We start from the raw sequence: 14,334 nt of genomic DNA, 5'->3' as shown, positions 1-14,334 counted from the left end.
GGAAATTTTAACCCCCGGAGGAGATGTTAAATGCGAAGTTAACTTCAACAGAGAGATGTCCTTATTCTCGTCCTTTCTTCAACCCCGTTCCACCCTTTCTATCGAGACAATTCCTTTAAAATTCTACAGCCATCTTTTCGCGCCTGGCTATTTCGAACAAATGGCCAAACAAAAAAAGGGCAGCACGGATCGAGGGTGGGTCGGGGTGGCGCCGGAAACGAATTACAAGTGACTCGACCCGTTGCATCTCGATGAATCTCAAATTATTCGTCGTCGCGTCTAACTTCCATTCGATTCCCAAGGTGGCTCGGTAAAATAAATAAATCGAACGAAGGCGATTTAAAGAAGGAAAAAGGAGACATTTTGTGGGAGAAACTCGAGCATGAGGAAGCAGCATTTAAACAAAATTTCTGACCAAATTACTAAAATTTTTGCAAAATTTTGCAAGATTGCTGCAATGGATGCAGAGATGCGTAGGTCGCAAGGATATAAAGAAAGCAGGGATGTAAGGAATCCAGAGATGAAAAGGAATCTCCATCGAAGTCTCCATGGATGTGTCGCGAACGGTAGAGAAATTTCGTCACGAGCCTGGGGGAGCGATAAAACAAGTGGACGTTGCAGTTGTCGTAGCCACATGGGAGATTTGGATGAAAATAACCGTGCAAGAAAAAGCCGTAAAACTTCGATTGATCCGTGTTAACCATCTAGGATAACGGTCGAACGGGGAAATGTTATAAAAGCGAAGTATAAGTGATCATATGTAATCTGGCATTTCCTGTTTCCTATTATATACTTCCCATCATTTATGCATTCACGGGGCTGGTTAAAAAACGCTAATTTGCATCCGTAACCCCCTTTTTATATTCACGTTCGGATAAGCAGCTTTATTAATGATCCTCCTATAAGAACTGTATGACTCTTTGTAAGCTGGAACAGCTTCATATCTAGAACATTTTTTTCAGGTCGAAATAAACTAATCTGTTTAACGGCTCGCATAAACGCCATTCTTAAGTGTGCATGAAAAAGATATGCTACCGGAATGAATAGCCTGTTTCATAATACAGGAAATATTAAATTTATATTTCGTGAAAAATGAACGGGATTGTTTGGTATGATTTATTGCTTAGTGTTTTGACTTGGTGTAAAATAGATTGTAAGTTGATTAATGTTTTGACTGGTGTTAGGGTTATTAGTTGATAAGGTAATTAAAAATGTGAAGGTAGACAAGATATTTTTAAAAACCATTAAAATTTGGATTAGTAAGTTAAAGAATTTGAATAAGAAATAATGTTTTTTATTTTATAATAATTCTAAAGTAAAGATAAAAAGAAAATTGTAAATACCATCGTTAAAAAAAAAAAATTGAAAAAATTGTAGAAGTTTTAGAATATAATATTTCCAAATTATTAACAATTATTTTACCCTGCCAAATATATCCATGAACTTTGATCATGGCGTATACGTACGACGTAGCCGTTTAAGGGGTTAAACGTAGGTAGTCCTTCACAAGGGTGCGAAAGAAGATATCAGATAGAAGAAAGGTCAAGATCGGTGGAGATAATAGGAAGAAGAGAGGATTTTGGTAGTTACGAACAGTCATGGGATCTCTGTAACCCGTATCCACGTGCTATTACCCGGAGATATACGTCGTCTACGCAATCCCGTGATGCATTGCGCGTTCATCCGCGACTATAGCACGAGACACCCTCGCCATCCTTCGAATTCTCCCCCTCGCTCCATCCCTCTTTTATCCCTCTGTACATCAACTTTTCCCGGACTCGCCACCCTCCTACCGTTCACCAGTCTCTCGCTTTCCCGACAAACAGCTACAATTACGTACACGTGCCAATACATAACCCACCCTGTTGGCCTGTTCTTCCGTAACCCCTCGGCTGAACAAAGTGCACCACCACGAGTCGTTCGTTTACCAGCGATGTTCGCTACCGATACAACACCCACGTCTTTCTTTCTAGTTCTCTTTGTCCCCTGCAATACTATGGTTCCCTCTTCCCTTTTAGACGTTCTTCTTGTACTTTTCCTTTTTCTTTCAACGATGTACGACAGGAGGGAGAGAAAGTTCTTGGACTCGAGGTTTCTCAAGCTGTCGTCGTAATCAAGGAAATGTGACGTTGAAGTCTATTGGTTAGATCGATGTTGTGTTAAGTATCTTCTATTTTCATTGTTTTGTATGAGATTTATTAAAATTTTTACCTTTCAATTGGGAATGACGAGTGCTCAATTAAAATATAAAATTATATTAAAATTGGGGCTTTACTCCAAGGATTTACTTAACATTTGGTAAATTAGTTCCTCAATTAACCCTTTGCTCTATAATATCGGATCACACGTTAGCTTACAGTTGGTATGACAATGATAAATTTTCTACTTAGGAGGAAAATTGAAAAGTGGATACGTTAAGACGTCGTTACAGCATCATCAACGAGGTAAAAATTTGCCGTTGACCATAGTTTGCGAACTTTTAGCAACGTTACTCCTAAGACGCAGCTGGGCCCATATCTTAACTGCTTACTCGCTACTTGAGAAAAGCCCTACGTATATACATCGATGCTGTGAAACTCACGAGGTAGCACCTGTTACACAGCCAGACCGTCGTCGATCGAGCGTGCAGCCAGCTGGGCCACCCTTGCATTAACTTTATCGTAATTACATCGAGCGGCCGTACGTATAAACGGTAATACCGTTGAACGTGGGCTGCTCGTACGTACATGTGTCTCCGCGCGTGCATCGTCGCTGCAACGTCTAATTCCTTGCCACCTCGAGGTGCTTACCAAGTTCCTGGAGAACGACTCGGTGCTTCCACGTGCTCTATTTCCCCCCGTAGCTACGTAATCCTGGCATCGTGATTTCTCTCGAATCGCCGTCGAGAAATATCGTTTCTAACTACCCGAGAATGTAAACGTTCCCCGGTGATTCCCGAGATTTCCCTCGAGTGATTCCAGATCGTGTGTTGCATCGAAACGTGAAATAAAATGAGTGTAAATTTGTTGGAGATAAGAATGTCGAATGTACTGGTGTAATTGCCGTTTAATTAGTTGATCTTTCTGTGATCAAAGGGTGGAAGATTAATCCTTAAAGGGTGAACAAAAACCACAATTTTTCCAATTTAATTTCTCAAATTTTCTCCATTTGACCCCATTTCTCTGACCTTGACAGGGGACGAGACCACTCCCTGCGCGACACGGTTGATATCACAGATGCTTTCACCCGTAGGAAAAAAGTCTAAGGATGAACGATGAGCGTGGGTTGAGTGCGCAAGCATACGGGGCAAGAACAGCGATAATTAATGACGAGGGTTGAAGCCGTGTCGCTTGTACACCCGTGTGCCCGTTTCTAATTAATAAATATCGCCACGGCTAATGAATTGTGGTTCCTACCCGTAGCATATATAACAGCACGGTAACTCCGGTCTGATTGCGAATTAATTACTTATATCGCTTCATTTGCATATGCAAATCATTCGAACCGAGTTGCAGACTCGGAGAAACCGAACGGGCGTGGGAGAAAGATAGAAGAGGGAACAGCGAGAGTGAGAGATAGGGTGGAGGGTTGGTGGCAAAGAGTTTCCGGCTATCATCGCTGCTGTAACCAGTACGAGCATACGATAAAGCGATAAAGAGAAAGAACGGCGCTCTGCTTATCGTGGAATTCATTTCTATCTGGCGTTCTTGTAACAGCTCATGTTAACGACACTCGATAGCCTCGTTATAGCTATAATATACGTGCTTGCTGTAAACGTTCAACGAGAGTACAATTACTTGTCTAACGCCAGCTAATTCTAATTCATTCGAACAACCATTACGGTGTGATTTACGATGTATTAGCTTGCTGCATATCAAATAGCCTGATGTCGAAGCAGAAAATCAGATATTTAACGAAATAAGGATGCTGGAAAAAGGCAATTAATGGTAAATTAAAAATACCATCAAACTGAATATAATAAATACGGGGTGCGGTTCGGAGTTCTCGAATATTAAACTTCTCTTCGAGCATAACAATCGTAACAATTGTACTCTTACCAAACGTTTTATTATAAGATCCCTGCTTTTTCACCGGTGCTAATGAGCACCGAGGGCGAGCGTGGCAGCCATATCTACCGCGACATCGTCAAAGTTAAAATCTACAGCCGGGTTTCACGGGTGCGTAATGCTACAAGAGGTACGAGCAGCCCCATGATCTGATAACGTACGAAGATATAAAAGGAAAATGGAACAAGGGTCCACGGGTAGAAAAGAGGATCGATCGTTCCGGCAGTGGTACGATACAGGGGCTGAACAGCAGCCAGAGGTGTACGTAGATAGAAACAGAGTCGCGATAAAGTCGTATCTCTCTTATTGCTATCTTCGCCGTAATTCTCCCTAAGTCGCTGGCAACGAACACGCAAGAATGGTACGGTCAGCAGCACCAGCATCGAACCAGCAGCAGAGGCAAGCTACACCGTGAACAGGCATCGCCGTACGCCTGTTTGTTCGTGCATGCTGTCGAGATCTCTGCACACCGATGCATACTGACAGGGTATATTTTAATGGTCGGATTTCTGCGCGCATGCACGTCCCTATCTCTCACGGTAACGACGCCGGCCAACCCTCCGAACGAACGAACGTTGTGCAAACGCTGAAGGGAGAAATGGGGTTAAACGGCGGGGAGGAAAGGGAAGATGGAAGCGGAATAACGAAGAGACGAGACCAGGCGAGAAGGATACGCATTAAAAGCGAACGTTCTTTTAATCGTGCCGCGTTTTCGTCCTCGGTTACAACCCGTAAGATCATTAACCCCGGGTGTGTATAAAAGAGGACCTCGAGTTTTCGTCTGTCGTAGCACGCGTCGCTGGGACATTCTCTCCTCCATTGTGCAACACGGACGGTTCGTTCATTCAGTTTCTGCGTACACGCTTCTTTTCATCCGATGCTCTGGCCGCGTAACGAATTATGTAAATCAAATCGGGAAGGAATTCGCTATCACGCACCCCTTGTACGCTTTCATGCATGACGGTGTAAGAGGTATACGGGCTCCTTGCGCCCACTCCCGCATTGCTGGTAACTCTTTTCCGAAAGAAATTTACCTTGGAATTATTGCACGCGAATTACAAAAGGAATTCGATATTCCATAATGCAAGTCTTTCGAATTACCCTTTAACCATCTTTTCTCGAATCACGATTGAAAAGAAAAATTCTTTCCCAAGAAAAATTTCCACTTCCCTAATTAGTCAATAGCAGGTTCCAGCATTTACCCAGGCAAGAACAAGCCGGCGCTGACTGACGGAACAAAAGACAGCAGAGAAGCTAAACACAATACTAGCAGCGGTGAAACGTGTTTTTCTACTTTTCCTCGGCGAAGAGGAAAATCATTGCTTGAGTAGGCGAAGCGTAGCGAACGGTGAACGAACAGGTAGTCAGGATACAGGTAGACAGGCGCGAGGGCAAAACAGTCAGATAAAAGCTTACGTATTGGATATCTAACTGGCAACATTCTCCCTCCATCCGCCAGGAATGATTTACTCGGATTCGCCAGTGTTTAGTTTAAACAAACCGTGATGCCTCGATGGGTATACCGGTTGGTCTTCGCGTGCCACCGTGTATCGTGGACGGCTGCGGTTGCCTGGTCCCCTGTCACTGCCATCAAGTCATTGTACAAGGTGCAGGAGTGGCGAGTGGGGGCGGTAAGACGGGGCCCAGCGGGGTTTCTACCCGTCCAGATGAGTACAGACGATTGCGGGACTACCGGTTGACCAGCAACTACACCTACTGCACCGACCGCGTGCAACGCGAACCAACTGCACCGCAGATATATCGCCGTAACCGAGGGCTGATCCTTATACGGTGACTAATTGATTGCGGTCTACGCGTATTACATTTGCGTTTTAAACGACTGGAAATGTCGTGGACCATTCGGCTCAATCCTATACCCGCGACCTTTCTCCGTGGGAATCCTAATGGAACGATCAATTCATGCATGGACCCGGCTGATTTGAATTGTACGAGCTACCTCGAATCGGCCAATGTAATCCCGGCCGTGTTCATTTGAATGTTCGCTCCCTTTCATTTCCTTCCGTCGTTGCAAATATAATAGTTTCTTCTTTGGTTACACTTTTAATTGTGCTACACATGAAATTTCGCATTTCATTATTTTTAGTCTTATGTATTAATATTCTAATGCTAATAAATTGCAGTTAGAGATATTAATCTGAAACTAAATTTAATTTGAGAAAATTAAATGGATTCTAAATCGAAAGAATAAAATGTATGTTTGAAGAGTTGTACTCTTTTCAAGAGATCAGCTTACAACGTTTTACTTTAACCGTACAGTTTACCAGGAATGTTTTTGTCTCTTTTATTGTTAGTTTCACTCTCTTTCCGTGCTCTTGATCCGCGTCGTTACGTCGTAGATACACGTTGTCCTCTTCCGCTATACTTCCTTCTTCATGAATCCTTAAGAAATAACGTAGAACGAGGGGCTAATGCGCGTTTAAATGTTACAGGAAGTCCTTTCCTTTCCTCTCATCCTGTACTCCGTGTTCCCAAGGAAAAGGAATTCAGTTTCGTCGAGCATTTATGCAACCCCTGTTTACCCTCCGAGAAGAATTTTTAAATGTTTATGAATTTGGTGCTTGCAAATGTTTATTAAATTTATCTTTCATCATTTATATTTTATTTAAAAATCATTTGAATTTAATTAGGAATTGATTATTATATTTTTTAGGAAATTGCTATGTTAATTAGAAAATAATATTCAATATATTATTTCTATAGGAATAGAAAAAAAAAATGTAAACTATACTTCTATACGTATTTTTCTCAGAGACTATACACTTAGGTTGAAAAACCATTCTTCTCCAATTCATTCAATAAAGTGAGTGGCTGATGATGAATCACTATGAATGGAGTAATTCTCTAATCCGTATAAAAAATAAATCTTCACTGAATAGTGTGAAAGTTTTCTATTTCATGTACCATTCCTTTTGCTTCTGCCATTTGAATGATCATCAAATAGTTATATCATCTTTAATTCATTGTAAAACCTTACAGCGTACAAAAACACCTAAACGTCCTTTCATAATTCATTTCAAACCATCAAATACACCGTTACTATTCTAAACTGGGTCTCAAAAGACCCCAGCCTTTCATCTTTATTCACTCGGAACGAATCAATAATAATTCATAAACCATTATTCAAGTTCAATCAACCCGTAAACATCGAAATTTTATTTTTCATCTCCATTAGTCTTGTAATTATGAAAAATCAGATCGAGATGGTTTAACTAATTAACGTCGGTCTGTGTACGCAACCGATAATCGTCGTCTGGGAATAATACTCGGCTCGGTACAGATCTTTGTATCGTCGATTGCTCGATTTGCCGTGGTAATTGAAAGGCTGGCATAAAGAAACGATGGCGACGCAGTAGCTAATTAACGTGGCTGGCCGTGCATTCGTACGGCAGTGGGGCTGATATACGCCTAAGAAGTTGGAAAGCTTCTGAATCGGCACCAACAGGCGTCGTAGTAATCTCACGGCGCGGCGTCGCGCGATCTTTCCGCATAACTCTGCCCTTCTAAGGAATTTCCGAGGGCGAAACGTGGCAGCCTCGAAGCGGACGATCACCGTTCGAATCTCTCTCGATCGCGAGACCGTTCACGCGGAATGTAATTAACGTTGTTCGAGGACGTTTATCGCAAAAACCAGTCAATTTCACCCGATTCCAGATCCCGTTCCACTGCTCTCATCATCGTTGCCCTCTCGAAACTTTTCTTATTAGCCGAATTCAAGCGTTCGCTTTTCAGCAATTCTGCCAATAATCCTCGCTGAGAGACGTCGAAAGAAATGTTGGGCATTTGGAGATAATTTTAACGATAGCGAATTACCTGTAGGGAGTATAATTCCAAATTTGCATTGAAGAAGTTCAAAATTGATTATTTTGGAACTATACCTTGATTTTTTTTATAGATTCCATAGGAGAATGATTATACAAAGAGCGATCTTCTTCGAAGACGATCGATGTTGAATTCGAAACGGAGCTTTCCACGTTGGCGCGACGCCCACGTGTGAACTCGAAGCAAACGACTAACGATTTTCTGGCCTGGACGTTTATCGCATGATAAATGAGCCGCGAACGCAACGACGCGACGACTTAATCCCTTTGACACGGCAGCATCAGCATGATAAGCATCGAGACGCGTCTTCGAAACGAAAGGGAGACCAGACCGGATTCAGTGTACCGGTTGACAATAGATGCGGAAGCGACGAACCGTAGAATGAATGTTACATGAATATCCAGTCTAAAGGACCACGATTGTCCGAGTTCGTGTAACCACCGGCTGGAACGTGACGGAAAAACATTACTCTCGGTGAATTGCCGTAATTCGTAGGCTATCGTGGCTCGTTCCGCGGAAGACAGATACCACTATTTCTCAAGACATGTCCGCGGATATGTATCTGTCTCTTCTAAAGCGGTGCTTCTTAACAGAAAAGTAAAATGGTTATAGTTACAATTGTCCGACAGCAATTTTTCATTCTTTCCTATTTTCTATTTTCTAAACCGTGTGTCTTAAAAATTGCAATTATTTTGTCGAAGAATACACTATTTAGAGGTTTGCGAGTACCGAAAAATTTGGGCGAGAATTTCGGGTCCCGAATATCAACCGGTGACTGAAACTGCCCTCAGGACTGGAACTCGACCCAAGAGCCACGATATCGCGTGCTCGACTATCAATACTTAATCTTTCATTGCCACCTGAAAAATCGTAGTTCGAAGAAGGAAAAGGGGAAGAAAGGTCATGGAATCGACACTGACAAACTAACGAGGTGTTGGAACTCGGACTCTTAGGAACAGACTGATTTATGGCGCTGCTCTGGATTGCCCTAACGACGATTTATCGATCCACTGCTCTGTTTAGCTTTACCGGTTGCCCTCCTGCTAATTTCCACTAATGTTCACTTTTTAAACCGAGTGCAATGTAGGGAATCGTTGGGAGAGGGGATCGCGAAACGATCGAATCCACTGTGCATTCAAATTCCCCAATGACTGTTTAGTGAAACGTATCGCTGGTCAATTTACATTTTAATAGGTCGCCTGGTCCGGGACAATGTTATACCGTGTCAGCCCATTGCCAGTTGGATCGATGGTCTAACTTTCCAACTATTTCTTTTTGAATCTATTATACCATTTCTCAAATCGTCACAATCATCCTCGACATCAATGACATTCTTTTCCTTCCTTACCTTTTGTACCTTAGTTCCGTAACTTGGGTGCGATTCGAAACGCTTAACGATCAGTCCTCTTTGCAACCTTCCAGAGCCCCTAGTCTCTGTTCCTTTGTGCGGGTCACACATGGAGAAGAGGTGGTTCCGCATGAACGCACGCAAAGTCGTCGTCGTCTATTGCGGAATTTCGAACGCAGCCTTTCAGCCCTCCTCCCTTCGTGCCGGCCCTTTAGCTAGATTCGGTGCGGTCGACCGATTTGAAACTAACGAGAAGTCCAACAGAGACGGTGCCGAGGAAAAGCCTGATCGATCGCGGCCGCCGATTCTGCGTCGCTGAAGGATATACTCCACGGATGGAACGTGACTAAACTACTTAGTCGTTACTTGGCCGCGACGATATCATTATCGTAAATGCCGAGCAGCTAAGACAAATCGCGGCGCGGCTTTTAGCATTAATTAGCAGCAAATTATGGTTCGCCTTGCTAATACAAACGACGCCGACGTGCCATCCCTGTCGAGATAAATCTCTGCGTCTGTACTACGTATGAAGACGTTTACGATGTTCGCCAGAGTTTTTCCCGGGAAATTATGATTCCGGTACCGTTTGCACGTACCGGTTAATGAATGCACCGGTGATTTGTAACGGATGAAATTGTAGTTTGCCTGACGACCGTGACGAAAGTGAATCGTTGCGAGATCAAAGATGGATACGCGATCGCGCTTCATTCCTACCTTTAACGCGCCAAGGAAATATCTCGGAACGTTTATTTACTACGTAAATAGGGATACTCGGGAGGTATCTTCCTTTGTGTTGTGTTTTAACACTCTATGATGGCTGCTGATATTTATCACTTTTTACTATACCTATCTTTTATCTGCTCTATGTATGAAAACTTGAAATTATCAAACATAATTTTACAATTTTCTACTGCAAGTAACAAATTAACATAAAATTTCCCTCTATCCCATAAAATACCTCGGTGAAATAAAAATGGCATCTTGACACGCCAGTGGACACAAGGTACAGAGGATAATCAGCGTCGACTCTTTTTCTCGTCAGACAGCATTACCTGAAATAACCAGGTACGAGAGATCGTTCCCTATGCCAGTTTTCTGATCGTTTCGAAATGTGCGTAGCGCTGCGCGATGTACCGAGAAAATATCCCTTTTTGTCGATCGTTCGTTTCGCGAGGAAGGGAATCGAGCGTCGACGAGTTTACAGGTCGACGGTGTAGGTGGATAAGAAAGAAGCAAAAGCCCTGGTATTTCCGCGAATCAACGGGAAAATGGGACTCTCGACGGATCCCCGGTCTACCGTAGAGACGTCAAAATTACTTCGCACCGTTCCCTTCTATAACATTTTTCCCACCTCTGTCCCTTTCTACCGAACGTTTCTTTCGTTCCAACGATTGCACATTCATTTCGCCAGCTGCAACGTCGAAAGAGATAGACGATGGCTGGCGTTTCCTCCGCGAAATTGTCGAAGGTAATCGAACTGTTCTTGAAATCACCTGGAAACTAACGGGGCGGTAGAAACAAAGGAAATTACGCACGGTATCGTCCCACCGAGTCCTGGTATGCGCTACCTTTGCTGTGGCTCTCTTATCCAGCCCTCTTTATTCAACTGTACCCAGCCGAAGCTACGGGGCGAGCAATAATGCGAGAGACCGCGAGAGAAATCCTCACGAGAGCATTTCTGTTCTGTTCCCTTCTGTTCTCTTCTGTTCTTCGTTAGTGATGGGACGAGAACGTTGCCGGTGCGAAAGGGGGGAAAAGAGGGCCGGTCTTCGTAGTCGATCTCAACATCTACCTCGCCGGAAAAGGAAACGTCCTGCATCGCGAGGACTGCTCTTTACACGAGGATCTAGCGTGGGTACTTCGGCTCGGATGCCTTCCCGGCTATTCCCGCGCGATTTTAAATAACACTTTTACAACTCCTCCACGACGATGCTCGCTGAAATTACGAGCTACGTTTGTCCACCACTCTTTCCCATCCGTAGTCTGTTTGTGTTAATTAATCCTTGGGAAAAGTGAGTACTTTGGAACTGGGGGTCGAAGGTGGATGCAAGTTTTTATGGGTTTCGAAGATTTTGTTAAAAATCAAAATTAAAAATTATATCGCCATTTTCCCATAAATTTCTAACTATTTTTCTTTAAAACAAAACTCTGTTAATACAGAAATAAATAAAAATTTTCTACCATCAATTCAATATATTTCACCATCATTAACACCCAGCTGCAAAGTCAACGCCCTCGTACAGGAAGGCACGGTAGCAAGCTCTCCGAGGATCTCAATTTACTTCCTGGCAAGGAACATCGTACGGTGTTTCTTGTCACAATTTAAAAGGCACTCGATACAATTCAACGCCTACATAGGTAGCAATCAATTGGAGAGGAATCATCATTAGCCTAACCGGCGTGGGGTAAACCTGTGGTATCGCATTATGAACTGTTACAAGGTACACGGACAGGAACATATGATACGAAACTTCCTCGATCGCAACGATAAATGTTCGATAAAGCTGACCACGTGGTTCAAGCAAAGGGGAAGGGAAAACAGAGGAAGAGAGAGAGAGAGAGAGAGAGAGAGAGAGAGGAAAGAAGAGGTAGGTTGCACATGGATGTTCGGTTGCGGTGTGCCTGCCTATGGATCTTGCTGTGCTGCTGCGGCTCCGTACGTAGCCCGAGCACCTACCTAACGTGGCCGTTGTGTGGCTAATGCTCGTTATCTCGACGTGTCGACTATCTAATGGTCCCCTGTAATGGCCGGTCCAGCAATATATTGTCCATTTCTCGCAATGCTCGCGCTAACTCGTCCTCCCAATCTATGGCATTATTCCCGACGGTTATTTTAGCTCATTCAGTCCTCTCTCTATCGCTATCCTCCTCCCTCTTAGCTGTACACGAACGGTACGGTGCTTGCTGCACCCTTTGCTCTACCAGGTGTCCTTGATTCGCCTGGTAGCCCGGCAAAGCTCGGACGATTTGCATAGGGAAATCGCGGGACCTCTTTGACGTTGTTGCACATCGCATCGTATCGCGCGGCATGCAATGCATGCGGTTAGCTCACGACTTCCGCCTGCTACCAGCGAGCAGGAAAGAAGCCGAGGGGAACGATAGCGGCCGTTGAGACAATGCGAAATAAATATTGGGCTATCGAGCCGGCTGAAAAGCTAGCAACGCGAGGTCGTCGCATGGGCGTGACGCACGAGGCCAGACATTCCAGATTTTCCAGGACGATAGTCCAGATTCCTGCTGCTCGATTCGCTCGGGTCGTTAGTCTAAATGGAGCGACGACGTTACTGGGAAAAGAGGGATCACGTTGGAGAAAAATGCCTGATGGTATTCTAGCTACGTTCGCTAAATGGAATCTACCGGTTTTCTTGCAGAGCATGGGGGCTTCTTAATATCTGGGATTACAGGCTGTACGTTACAGGGAATTATTAGGTTCGCTGTGTAAGTTATATCTTGCCACTTTGTTGCTACGAGCAATTTAGGTATTAGAAGCGTGAAATAATTTATTATAAATAAATTTTGAAAAATAATTTGCAATTTTGTGATGTTAATTTAAAATCCATTCGCTACCCTTCGCCATTAATCAAAAATATAATAAATTTTGTATTTTTTTTTTTTTAATATAAAGAGACGTAACAATTTCCTCATAGATGGCAAGCTGTGATAAATAATGACAGATAATAGATAGTCGGATCTAAGTATAAGTTATTTTGAAAAATTAAATTTATAGACCTTCCCTCAGTATTTATAAAAACCTTTCCTACTATGATCACCGTGATTTTCGTAATTATCACCCGTAGGATCCAGAAGATTGCATAATAGTCACGTAGGGAGAGCTCGTCTAAGTGCAGTGTCAAAAGTGTCGTCTTTGATGTCCAGGAAATGATGATAAAGCGGTTGCAGCAGGTTTGATATATACTTTTTCGAAAGTTACAGAGAGGCGAACCGTCTCTTCAGCTTTATTCACCCTGATGTCTATACACGTGGGAGCAGTTTACGAAACTTCACCCCGCTATCCGGCCATTGTCTTCTGGTTTGTATGCAGAAGTCACGAAATTTTCGGAATATCTTCGATAATGAGCGCCCTGTGAATACGTAATTTCCGTATTCCCTCGGCTTTGTAAAAGGAATACGCTTGGTCGCTCCGCTCCAATGTCCCTCGGGGGAAAAATTTTCGTCGACCGTTGCCTTCGCCGACAACTTTCACACCTAACGCGCTTCAACCGGAAACCAACTAAAATCGAGGGATTTTTCTTTCTCATGGAGATTGCTCTGTCTGTCGTGTCTGTTTCCATCGTTAAGCGTTTCCTTCAAATATTCGAGTATAATTTATGGTTTTCTGTTGCTTTTCAAATTATTTTACATTTGGAATTATTATATAAAAATTGAGGAAGCATTGAAAAATGATTTTTTAATTTAAAAAATTATCTAACATTGCAATCCCGAGTTTGAAGCTTTGTCATCAAATCAATTTAATTTTCCAAATTTTAAATTGCATAATAAAACCAACAATATTTCATTTCAACCCGTTTAGATCGATTCCATCTTTTCTTAGACGAAATAAAGGAAACTTTCAAAAGTTCGTTCTCCGTTGAAACGAACAAATAATTGTTGATTCGCAAAGCAATTAAAAACAACGAAGTCGAACGAACGTCTAACGAAGTCAATTGTACAGTTCGCCAAATGAAACGACGCGGAGTCTTCTTAAACCAACAAGAATGAAATTCGAATGAACGGAATGACGCTGGATGCATACAAATGCATCCCCTTTTGTCGAAATGCAACAGCAGTCGCGAATGGTCCCTTGACAAATGAAATTGATTACTCCTCTGTAACCCTCTGTATAAGAAATTTGATAAGCAATAAATTATAAACTAAATTCTGATATCATCTTTCACCAGACACTGTAGTTAAGCGATTTTTAATAACGCGTGAAATTGAATGGAACCCTTAGGCTGTTCTTCATTATTCTCATCGAAATCCGTTATCTAACCCGTGGAGAAGCCGCGAATTAAACTTAATTCCAGGGTTCAGGATAAGTGGTCCGCGGAGGAATCAGCTATTTCGAATAATTAGGATCGAAACCACACCCCCCCTGCGAGA

General features: G+C 42.9%; 2 protein-coding genes across 5 annotated transcripts in view; one reads left to right on the top strand and one right to left on the bottom strand.

Moving 5' to 3' along the window:
- Atg16 (Autophagy-related 16) overlaps positions 1-14,334 on the top strand; it is a 397,790-nt gene that overhangs the window by 162,165 nt on the left and 221,291 nt on the right. The window lies entirely within an intron of this gene.
- The window catches only part of neo (ZP and PAN domain-containing protein neyo), a 192,235-nt gene that overhangs the window by 19,335 nt on the left and 158,566 nt on the right, over positions 1-14,334 (bottom strand). The gene's annotated exons all lie outside the window — the stretch shown is intronic.

This window comes from Osmia lignaria, chromosome 1, assembly GCF_051020975.1.
Source record: "Osmia lignaria lignaria isolate PbOS001 chromosome 1, iyOsmLign1, whole genome shotgun sequence".
In the NCBI taxonomy this organism is placed as follows: Eukaryota; Metazoa; Arthropoda; class Insecta; order Hymenoptera; family Megachilidae; genus Osmia; species Osmia lignaria.
The sequence above is the reverse complement of the archived record's forward strand: the minus strand, read 5'-3'. Positions and strand labels throughout refer to the sequence as shown.